Raw genomic sequence first — 12,037 nt, forward strand, 5'->3', positions numbered from 1 at the left:
ATGATACTTACCAAATATCGTTATTGTTGGATAAAATAGGTACTTCTATTTTTCAGAATTTTGTAGTTATCAGATTCTATTGCAGATTTTACTTCTTCCTGCAGAATAGTATCAAATACGAGTAGTATATTCTTTATGTTAAGGCCAATTAATGTGCAAGGTGAACTGCTGAAAACTCCTGCAGCCATTGAAAATGAGATAACAAGGTTCTATATGGATTTACTTGGCTCTAGGGATGCTTTTCTTCCTGGGGTTGATTTGATTATTATGAGAATAGGGAGACAATTATCTAGAGCTTCTCAAGAATCCCTCATTGCCCTATTACTACTAAAGAAATTGATCTTGCTCTTAAAGGGATACACCATACCATGGCCCCTGGTATTGATGGTTTCAATGCACTTTTCTTCAAGAAAACTTGGGACATTGTGAGGTCTGGAGTTTACGCAATTTTTCTGGAATATTTTAATACTGGTAAAATGCCGAGGCATTGGAATTGTACTACTTTTAACTTAGTTTCCAAGGTGTAGAATCCGTCTTATGCTAAAGATATTAGGCCAATTGCTTACTCCATAGTCCTATATAAACTGATCTAAAAAAATGAACCGAATTTTGGAAACTTCAGAGAAATTACAGAGAAAACTTGAAGAAGAAGAAAATAGAATGTGATTTATTATATGTGAATGAATATTATTACATCACATTTGGGTATATATACTACAATAATAAATAATTCAGAACATTCTAGAGAAGTTTAGAAGCAAATACAGAAGTAGAAAGAAGTTAGTTACAATAGAATTGGTGCAAGTTGTTGCAGCTTGTAACTAGCTCTAACAAATTAAGGCTGACGTGGCGGTCTTAGTTCTGATGTCCAATAAGACATATTTGTAGTAGTATGTAATATTCTAATTCATTATATGATATTTCCAGAAACTAATGTATGCTTTTTATCTAAGTCATCCTAATGTTGGCTGTGTCCGAAAATTTACATGGTACTTAACAAATATCGTTATAATTGGATGAATCCAATTATTTAAGAAAGGAGTCATGTGTAACTGATGAGTGGCACTTATGCCACTCTTTTATCTTTTTTTCTCTAAGGATTCTCCCCTCATTTGCACTTGTTTCGCCCTTTTTCTAAGCATTTTTACTTAGTTTTGCTTCCTCTTTTCTTTTCTCCCTTGTCTTCCCTTCTCTTTGTCTTCTCTCTTTGTTTTTATTTTGATTTCCATGCTTTGGTTTTGTAGGTATTATGTGCCGAAAGAAAGAGGATAACAAGAAGCCAAGCTAACTGTTGTGCGCGGGGTGCTGTGCAGCTTCTATTCGGGTGCGCATATTAGGTTGTGCAGGCGCGTAGCCCTGTCAGATGCTGCACAGCCAGACAAAAGAAACAGAGCCTAATCAGAGAGTTTGCGCGACCTTGTGCGCGACTTGTGTGCGAGCGCACACATTTGATGCGCGGGCGCATAGGACTAATGTGCGGGTGCGCTCATTTTCCCCGTACCCTCAAAGTTGCGGCCGCGCACTACGCTTAGAGGGCGCACACACATTCCGTATGGGCGCGCATCTCATCTGTGCGGGCGCGCACGACTGGGTTTCCGATTTATTTACGCCTTGTTGTCCAAGTCTCTTTCTTTTGGGGGGAGCCACATTTATATATATATATATATATACTGGACTCTTTATAATAGAAAACACTTAGTACTAATTTAATAGAACATTAGCCTAATCTAGAGAGAGAAAATAGATTGTTATTCAAGCTTCCTTTATTGTATTCAACTTTGCTCAAGCTTTAATCTTTCATCAATCAAGCAAGTATCCAAGTTTTCATCTTTCTTTAATCCTTTCTTTAGTTATCTCTTCTCCTTTCCTTTAATATTATTTATTTGTTTTATTGTTACTTATTTTTGTCAATCTTATTAGTTTATCTAGTTATTATAGATTTCATATATTTCAAACATGTTATGTTTTGAGTTTTTTGTGTTTATTTCTAGTTTTGATATCATGTTTTATTATATGATATTTCCATAAACTAATGTATGATTTTTATCTAAGTCATCCTAATGTTGGCTCTGTCCGAAAATTTACATGGTACTTAACAAATATCGTTATAATTGGATGAATCCAATTATTTCAGAAAGGAGTCATGTGTAACTGATGAGTGGCATTTATGCCACTCTTTTATCCTTTTTCTCTAAGGATTCTCCCCTCATTTGCACTTGTTTGGCCCTTTTTCTAAGCATTTTTACTTAGTTTTGCTTCCTCTTTTCTTTTCTCCCTTGTTTTCCCTTCTCTTAGTCTTCTCGCTTTATTTTTATTTTGATTTCCATGCTTTGGTTTTGTAGGTATTATGTGCCGAAAGAAAGAGGATATCAAGAATCCAAGCTAACTGTTGTGCGCGGGGTGCTTTGCGGCTTTTGTGCGGAGGCGCATGTTAGGCTGTGCGGGCGCGCAGCCCTGTCAGAACCCGCACAGCCAGACTGAAGAAACAGAGCCTAACCAGAGAGTTTGCGCGACTTGTGTGAAGGCGCACACACCTGATGCGTGGGCGCGCAGGACTAATGTGCGGGGGCGCTCATTTTCCCCATACCCTCAAAGTTGCGGCCGCGCACTACGTTGAGAGGGCGCACACACATTTTGTGCGGGCGCGCACGGCTGGGTTTCCGATTTATTTGCGCCTTGTTGTCCAAGTCTCTTTCTTTTGGGGGGAGCCATATATATATATAGACGGGACTCTTTGTAATAGAAAACACTTAGTACTAATTCCATAGAACATTAGACTAATCTAGAGAGAGAAAATAGATTGTTATTCAAGCTTCGTTTATTGTATTCAACTTTGCTCAAGCTTTAATCTTCCATCAATCAAGCAAGTATCCAAGTTTTCATCTTTCTTTAGTCCTTTCTTTAGTAATCTCTTCTCCTTTCGTTTAATATTATTTATTTGTTTTATTGTTACTTATTTTTGTCAATCTTATTAGTTTATCTAGTTATTATTGATTTCATATATTTCAATCATGTTTTGTTTTGAGTTTCTTGTGTTTATTTCTAGTTTTGATATCATGTTTATTCCCCCTTTTCTAGGCTAATCTCTTAATTAGCTAGGGGAAGGGGGTGTGAAATATGTATTGAATGATGGATGAATGATGATAGTTGGATTGATTACATGCCTTAAATTGATGAAAGACATGATTTTTAATGGCTTGAGATTATTGTTGCACTTTATTTGATTGCCTTCTAGTTTAAATGCATGAAAATGATTTGAACTAGATTAAGATCACCTCTATTTTAATGATTGCATGAGAATGAGTTGTTAAACTGGAGTTTCATGTATTGTGCTTCTTTATTCTCTTGATTTGCTTGTATCTAATAGGATGCATGAGAATGATCCTAATTAGCATAGACTTCTTTCATTTATTTGTCTAGACTATTGCATGAGAATGAATTGTTTAGGTAGAATCTTGTGTTCTTTGGCATGTTCATCATGATAACTATCATTGTTCCCCTCTTTCTAATCATGTTTGACACCCCCGAACCCCTAGCGTCGTTCTCTCTTGATTTTAATCATCTTTATCTTGTTTGTTTATAGTTCTAGTGTTTACAATCCAAAAAAACCAACAAAACAATCCCCTTTTCACTCTTGCATTAGTGATATTTGATGTTGAATTAGCGTGCTTCCCTAGTGGTTTGACCCTTTACTTGCCACTAACTAGTTTAGTGTAGGTTTAGATATTATAAATGATTAATTTGGTTAGGGTGGTAGCATAACGACCTATCTTATCCCTATCAAATTTTAACGCCGTTGCCGGGGAAGCGGCTTGTTTAGCGAATATTATTGCTTTTGTTAGAGTCATTTTGCTTTTTTTTCTTTTTGTTTTTTTTTGTTTTATCATCCTTGTCATTGATTGCTAATTGTTTGCTTAGATTTGGTGAATGCTTAGGAGGTCTCAAGGAGCACCCTCACATCAAATTGACAACGAAATCAACCGAACCTTGAGACAAGTCCGTAGGCTTTATCAAGACGAGGGAAGAGGTGTTGGAGATATAGTTGATAGTGAGAGTGATACTTACTCTTCAGTTCACTACGCGAATCAATGGCGGGACAAGAGAATGATATCTGATTTCGTGAGTTCGGAAATCCGGAGGATTATGAGCTCACGGGAGGGATTTTGCTACCCGTCACGGAAACAAACTTCTCAATCCATCCACAATATACTCGAATGGTCCAATCGGAGCAATTTTCTGAAAGTGCAAGTGAGGACCCTATTGATTATTTGGACCGATTCCTAGAATTGTGCGCAATGATGCAAACCAATGAAGTGAGTCAAGACTACATTCGTATGCACCTTTTCTGACAATCTATCACCGGACGAGCAAAGAAATGACTAAAGCAAGTAAAGCCTAACTCTCTCACAACAAGGAGGGAGGTTGTAAAGGCGTTCGTGAAGCGCTTTATCTCCGAAGAGAAGACCGCCGAAATGAGAAAGAAAATTGCATCATTTGAGCAAGAGGCTGATGAAAGTCTTGGTGAAGCATGTGAGAGATTCAAAGAGTTGGTGCAAGCATGTCCCCACCATGAGTACAATCAAGGGTTGCTCATGCGGTTTTTCTACGACGGATTGGAGCCCATGTCAAGAGCCAATTTGGATACGGGGGCGGGTGGTCAATTAATCAAGATCCCTCAAAATCAAGTTGATGCCATAATAGAAGAGGTAGCAAAGAATTACTCTTGGGGGGGCCAAAGAAGAAACGCTCCAAAGAGAGGTGGTATTTACAAATTGGAGAAAGTTGATCAATTACAACATCAAATTGATCAACTAACAAAAGGGCTTTCCAAATTGAACACGAGTGTGAACGCAAGTTCAAGTGGTGGAGCAAGCTCTTCTCAATTTAACTCTTTCTCTTGTCAAAATTGTGGAGGAACGAACCATGATAAATCCTATTGTGGAGGTTAAAGCCCCGAACATGTAGCGACATACAACACAAGGCAAGAAGGATTTAGAAGAAGCGGCGGTGGAATAGCTTGGAGACAACCACCACTCGGGTTTGTACCTTAACCTCAACAACGGAACGTACAAGCTCAACCTTCCTATAACTCCAATCCTCAATATCAAAATCCACCTCCATCTCAACCACAAAACCCAAGAGGAAGCTATCCAAGGAACAACCAATACAACAATTAAACTCAAGCACCTCAAAGAAACCATCAAGAACAAGCACCTCAAGCGGAGCTAACTCAAACTTAACTCCTCCAAGCCATGCATAAGCAAATGCAATCTTTTGGGCAGTAAATGCAAGAGATAAGAGCTCACAACAAGATGGTTGATTCACAACTAGCTCAATTGGCTGAGAGAACTCCTTTCAATTCACCATCCACTCTACCCGGACAACCACAACCTAACCCATCTCACAATCCAAAACCCGATACATGCAAGGCGATCACATTGAGGTCGAGAACTTCCTATGAAGGACCAAATGAAAGGGATAGTGAGGAAAAGAAGGGAGGAGAGGAGACTGTGAATGAAAACAAGAGAGGTGAGAAAGAAAAAGGTGATGAGATAGATGGAGGTTCGGAGAAGAAGAAGATTGACAATGAGAAGACAACTGCAATTCCTAGTGAGGCTAGGAATCTTGATGGACCGGTTCCTTTTCCCGGTCGGCTTGCGGAGAGGAAGTTGAATGACAAGTTCACAAAATTTCTTAATGTCATGAAGAATTTGCATATCAACCTCCCTTTTCTTGAAGTTGTGACACAAATGCCATCTTATTCCAAGTTCCTCAAAGAAATTCTCACCAACAAGAGGAAGCTCAATGATGAGCTTATCACCCTTCCACATCAAGTGAGTGCTCTTGTCCAACATAAGATGCCCAAGAAGGAAAAAGACCCGGGAAGTTTCACTTTGCCGGTGAAAATTGGGAACATGGAAGCTAGGGGCGCCTTAGCTGATCTTGGAGCAAGTGTTAGTTTAATCCCTCTATCCATTGCTCAAAAACTCAATATTGAGATGATCCCTACAAGGAAGACAATTCAAATGGCCGATCAATTGGTGAAATTACCTTGTGGAGAGCTTGAGGATGTTCCAATTCAAGTGGGACACATCTACGTGCCTTGTGAATTTGTAGTGATAGATATGAAGGAAGATGTTAACACTCCTTTGATTTTGGGACGTGAAGCTCTTAAAACTTTGGGGGCGGTCATCAATTGCAAGAACAACACCATCACTTGTGAAGTGGCCGATGAAAAAATTGTCTTTGAATTTTCGAAGTTGCTCAAGACCCCCATGGTTCAAAAATGCTATAGAGTTGATGTTGTAAATGAGGAGCTAGATCGCTTGGGAAGGGTCGTGATGAGGCCTCAAGATACAATGATTGAAGCCCTTACATGCAAAGAAGAGTTCCACTCTCAAGAGGCTTAAGAATTTGTCATGGCAATGGAGGAGTCCTCAAAGGAGGAAGTTGAGCAACAAGTTGAGACCGATCTTGAGTCCAAGGAGGAGAAATTGGAGGAGAGTTCTAAGCCTCCTCCCAAGGTAGAACTCAAGCCCCTTCCCCCTTCATTGAAATATGCTTTTCTTGATAAGGAGGGAAAATACCCTATTATTGTCAATGCTACCCTAGATGGTCTTAATTTGGAAAAACTTCTTGATATTTTAAGGAAATATAGGGATGTGATAGGGTATAGCATTGATGATATTAAAGGTATTAGCCCTTCTTTATGCATGCATCGTATTCATCTTGAAGATGATCATTCCACCTCCATTGAACCTCAAAGAAGGTTAAACCCCCACCTTCCAGAGGTTGTGAAGAAAGAAATTTTGACACTACGTGAGGCGGGCATCATCTATGCTATCTCCGATAGCAAATAGGTTAGCCCGGTTCATGTGGTTCCAAAGAAGGGTGGAATGACCATAATCAAGGATGAAAAGGGAGAGGAAATCTCCACCCGGACGGTGACCGGGTGGAGAATGTGCATTGATTATAGGAGATTGAACAAAAACACCAAGAAAGATCATTTTCCTCTCCCTTTCATGGACAAATGCTTGAAAGACTTTCTAACCATGCTTTCTTTTGTTTCTAGGATGGGTATTCCGGATTTTTCCAAATCCCTATCCATCCAAGTGATCAAGAGAAAACTACTTTCACATTTCCATATGGGACATTTGCATACCGAAGAATGCCATTCGGATTATGCAATGCTCCCTCTACTTTTCAAAGATGCATGACTTTCATTTTCTTTGAGATGCTTGAAAAAGAAATTGAGGTTTTCATGGATGATTTTAGTGTTGGTGGCTTGTCTTTTGACACTTGTCTTTTTAACCTTGAAAAGTTTTGAAAAGGTGTCAAGAGACGAGTTTGGTTTTAAATTGGGAAAACTGCCATTTTATGATTGAGGAGGGCATTGTCCTCGGCCATAAGGTTTCAAAAAATGGCATTGAAGTAGATCCGGCCAAGGTTTTGGTGATTGAAAAGTTGCCCCCTCCTACTTCCATTACGGGGTACGGGCTTTTATTGGGCATGCCGGTTTTTACCGGAGGTTTATCAAAGATTTTTCTTCAATCGCCAAACCCTTGACCGAATTACTCAAAAAAGAGGTTGTTTTTTACTTCAATAAGGCTTTCCTTAAGGCGTTTCGTAAGCTCAAGGAAGCTCTCATTTCTTCTCCCGTTGTGCAAGCTCCGGATTGGAGCTTGCCTTTTGAGCTAATGTGCGATACTAGTGACTTTGCAGTAGGTGCCGTTCTTGGTCAAAAGAAACAAGGAAAATCATGTGTCATCTACTACGCAAGTCGGACACTAGATGAGGCTTAAAGGAATTACACAACAATGGAGAAAGAGATGTTAGCGGTAGTGTTTGTATTCGATAAGTATCGGTCCTATCTCATATGCTCAAAAGTTATCGTGTACACGGATCACATCGCGGTGCGGTATCTCATGACCAAGAAAGAAGCAAAGCCTCGCTTGATCCGTTGGGTTCTCTCTCTCCAAGACTTTCACATGGAAATGAGGGACAAGAAGGGAGCGGAGAACTATGTAGCGGATCATTTGTCTAGGCTACCATTTGAAAATAAGGAGGGTGTACCGATTAATGATGAGATAGGATTCGAGGCTCTCATGGCTTTGGTGTCAACTTCTACCCCTTGGTACGTGGATATAGCCAACTATCTCGCGTGTGGAGTCGTTCCCCCGGAGTATTTTCTCAACAAAAGAAGAAGTTTTTCAAGGAGGTGAGAAGATACTTTTGGAATGACCCATACCTATTCAAGCAATGTGGAGATGGCCTTTATCGGAAGTGCGTTCCAGATCATGAAATTCAAGGTGTTCTTGAGCATTGCCACTCACTACCATGTGGAGGACATGGTGGTGTTGACAAAACAGTGGCAAAAATCTCTCAATCCTTATTGTGGTGGCCGACAATGCATAGAGACGCCCACCAATTCTTTGCGCAATGTGATAGATGTCAAAGGAGCGGAGGCATTACCAAGAGGGACGAAATGCCCCAACAAAGTGTTTTAGAAGTTGAACCCTTCGATGTTTGGGGGGTGGATTTTATAGGGCCTTTCGTTTCTTCTTAAGGGAATCTATATATCTTGGTAGCGGTCGATTATGTGACAAAATGGATTGAAGCCATACCCTCACCTACCAATGATCACAAGGTTGTGCTTAAGCTCCTAAAGAAGATCATCTTTTCTAGGTTTGGAGTTTCGAGGGTGCTAATTAGTGATGGAGGCTCCCATTTCGCCAAAAAGCAATTTAAGCTCTTCTCAAGAGGTATGGCGTTCATCACAAGGTTGGATTACCTTACCACCCTCAAACTCAAGGACAAGTGGAGGTCTCGAATCGTGAAATCAATAATCTTCTTGAAAGGATGGTGAACAAATCAAGGAAAGATTGGTCTCTCAAACTTGATGACACGCTATGGGCTCTAAGGACGGCGTACAAGACTCCAATCGGCACGACCCCCTATAGGTTGGTCTATGGAAAGGCTTGTCCCTTGTCGGTTGAGTTGGAATACAAGGCTTGGTGGGCCATCAAAGAGCTCAATATGGATTTATCGTTGGCCGGTGAGAAGAGATTGCTTAAGCTCAATGAACTTGAAGAGCTTAGAGATGATGCTTATGAAAGCTCAAGGTTATATAAGGAGAAGAACAAAAAGTGGCATGACCAACATATTCGAAACAAGAACTTTAAGGTTGGAGACAAGGTTTTGCTTTTCAACTCAAGGCTTCGTTTGTTTCCGGGTAAACTCAAGTCAAAGTGGTCGAGTCCTTTTGTGATATCAAAGACTACTCCTTATGGCTCCTTTGAGTTAGATGCGGATGGTAACAAGTTTATGGTTAATGGTCATCGTCTAAAGCATTACTTTTGCAAGGAAGAAGTTGGTATCATCGAATGTATATTGCTTGATCCTTTGGATCCCAAGCCTCCCACTTGAAGGATTTTTCTCATGGTCAAGCTAGTGACCTCATAAAGAAGCGCTTCTCAGGAGGCAACCCGAGTTTCTAACTCCTTTCTAATCTTTTTTTTTAGAATATTCCGATTACACTTTCTTCTTTTTGAATTTGAATTTGAATTTAATTATTTTTTTTCACCTTTTTGGTTAATAGGTGTTTGGATGATGAAGGAACAAGGATTTTCTATTTCGAAGATGTGAGGATAAATCGAAATTACTCTGTGCGACCCTGTACGCGACATCTGTGCGGGCACGCAATGTGATCTGTGCGGGCACGTCTGCACTGTCAGAACCCGCACAGATTTTATTCACAAATTAAAGCTCGAGGCAGAAAGTTTGCGCGACTTGCTGTGCGACCTATGTGCGGGCGCGCATGGTTTCTGTGCGTGCGCGCGTTCACTGTCAAAACCCGCACAGATTTAATCAAAAGTTGAGGTTTGAGACAGAGATTTTGCGCGACCTAGTGCGCGACTTCTATGTGGGCGCACAGCTCATCTGTGCGTGCGCACAGCTCACCTGTGCGGGCGCGCAGAGCGGGAAAATCGGTTTTTAACCCTCTTCTTCCCGATTTCATTCTCATATTTTCGAAACCCAATTTTCATGCTCTCTTCTCTTTCCTCACAAACCCAAACCCTAACCTTCAAATTTCACCCATTTCTCACAAATTCCATTGATTTTCTTTCAAATCCATCAAAAACTTTCACTCTACTCACAAATTCACCCACTTTCGCTCTCCAAAATACCCAAAAATCCCCCATTTTAATGGTTTGCAAGCTTCATTGAAGGTGGTGTTCTTAGAGGCTCTTAGTGGTGTTCAAGCTTCTACAAAGTGGTATAACTCTAAATTTTGCTATTTTATTACTTAATTTCACTTATTTATGCAAAATTTTTAGTTATTAAACAGTAATTAGCTTGAGTGAATTGCATGTGATTTTGGTTTTCTTTGAGAAGGATTTGTTGGTTATTAGTGTGAAATTTAGTGATTTTGGGGACATTGTTGTTAATACTATTGTTTTAGAAGCGATTTTCATGAAATTAAGTTGAGAAATTTTGTGTTTGTATTGTTGATAATGCAACTAATTTCATGAGAATTGCTTGCTATCATAATGTGTTTTGATTGACTGCTTTGTTGTTGATTCTTGTTATCTTGGGCGTTATATTTGTATGGTTAGTTGTTAGCACTAACCCTTTTGCAGATTGTTGAGACTTGGGTTGTTGTTGTTGTTTTCCAATTGTTGGTTAAGTTCGAAGGTAGTTCTCCTTTTGGTTGGGTTTTTTGTATTGGTTGAACATAATGAGCAAAAGAAAGAGCAGAAAGGAGCCCAGGTTAATGGTTGAAGGACCGAGTACCCAACAAACTCAAGCTGAAGGACTTAATGTTCCCCTTAAATTGAGATTTTCAAACAAGGTCCATGCTACGTTCTTCAACGACCTTCATGGACGAAAGTTAAATCCCTTCCGACACTATGATCAACGCTCCATGAGAGCTTTAGGGATCGACGACGATATAAGGTCGCTCCTTGATAACTTGGGGATGAGTGAGTTCATCAAACATCAATACCGAACTTATAAGGAGCCCACCTTCGAATTCTTGGCCTCTTTTGAAAAAAAGCCTCTTAGGAACGACTTCCAAATTTCCTTCCAACTGTTCAACAACAGGCACTCTATGACTCTGAGTGATCTTAATCTATTGTTGGATTTGAACCCTGAGGCGGACCTCCTTGCCCCTTCGTTGAGCCTGTTCCCTGAGAACGATGCATTTAGATAGTGGCAAACGATTACCGACTTTGAAGAGTTCAACACCAGGTATTCGGTGGCCAACCATATTATCCACCCTGTGCTCCGTATTCTACACCACATTCTGGGGTTTGCGGTGTTTAGCAAGCAGGACTTGAGTAAGTTCTCGCATGAGGAGCTATTTACTTTGTGGGTTGCCACTAGGGAGGAATTGAAAGGGCGGCTCAATATGGGGTACTGGTTCTTCTTGTGCTGCGAGGCAATCATGTCGGGCCACAAGACAGGAGAAATTGCCCTCGGAGGGATGATTACAAGGATTGGCAAGAAGCTCAACTATGAACGCCTCTTCCCCTCGTGCACTCAAGTTGGGGCCGACAAAGATCTATTAATCGACATGCAGCAGATGAGAAGGTCAGGGTTCCTCCAAGGAACTTCAGATGCCAACAATTTTCATGCCTAGATAGTTGATCGAGAGCACCATTGTATCTTGCCATACCCCAGCCGTACATCCCTAGAGCGAAATGCAAGTAATGTATGGAAGATTCCGCAAGATAATGGTGTGCTACCCACTACTCTGGGTGGCTTAAGGAATATGGAAGTTAGCCAACAGCAACAACAACAACAACAACAACAACAACAGCAGCAACAACAACAATAGCAACAGCAGCAGCAGCAACAACAACAACAACAACAACAACAACATCATCATCAGCAATAGCAACATCATCAAGGCATGAGTAGCCTTGAACAACAAATGATGAGCATGCAACTTGGCATGTAGAGCATAATGGAGAACCAACAGGGTATGTTTATCCAAACCCAAGCTCTTTATGGTGCGGCTATGGATAGGGGTGAG

At 40.4% G+C, this 12,037-nt stretch overlaps 1 non-coding gene across 1 annotated transcript; it reads right to left on the minus strand.

Moving 5' to 3' along the window:
• Positions 1–4,469: 4,469 nt before the first annotated feature.
• Positions 4,470–4,577, minus strand: LOC145637747 (small nucleolar RNA R71). The gene has a single exon (XR_014114470.1). It is a non-coding gene; the product is annotated as a small nucleolar RNA R71 (small nucleolar RNA).
• Positions 4,578–12,037: the final 7,460 nt, after the last annotated feature.

Source organism: Chenopodium album, chromosome 6 (assembly GCF_948465745.1).
Source record: "Chenopodium album chromosome 6, dcCheAlbu1.1, whole genome shotgun sequence".
NCBI lineage: Eukaryota > Viridiplantae > Streptophyta > Magnoliopsida > Caryophyllales > Amaranthaceae > Chenopodium > Chenopodium album.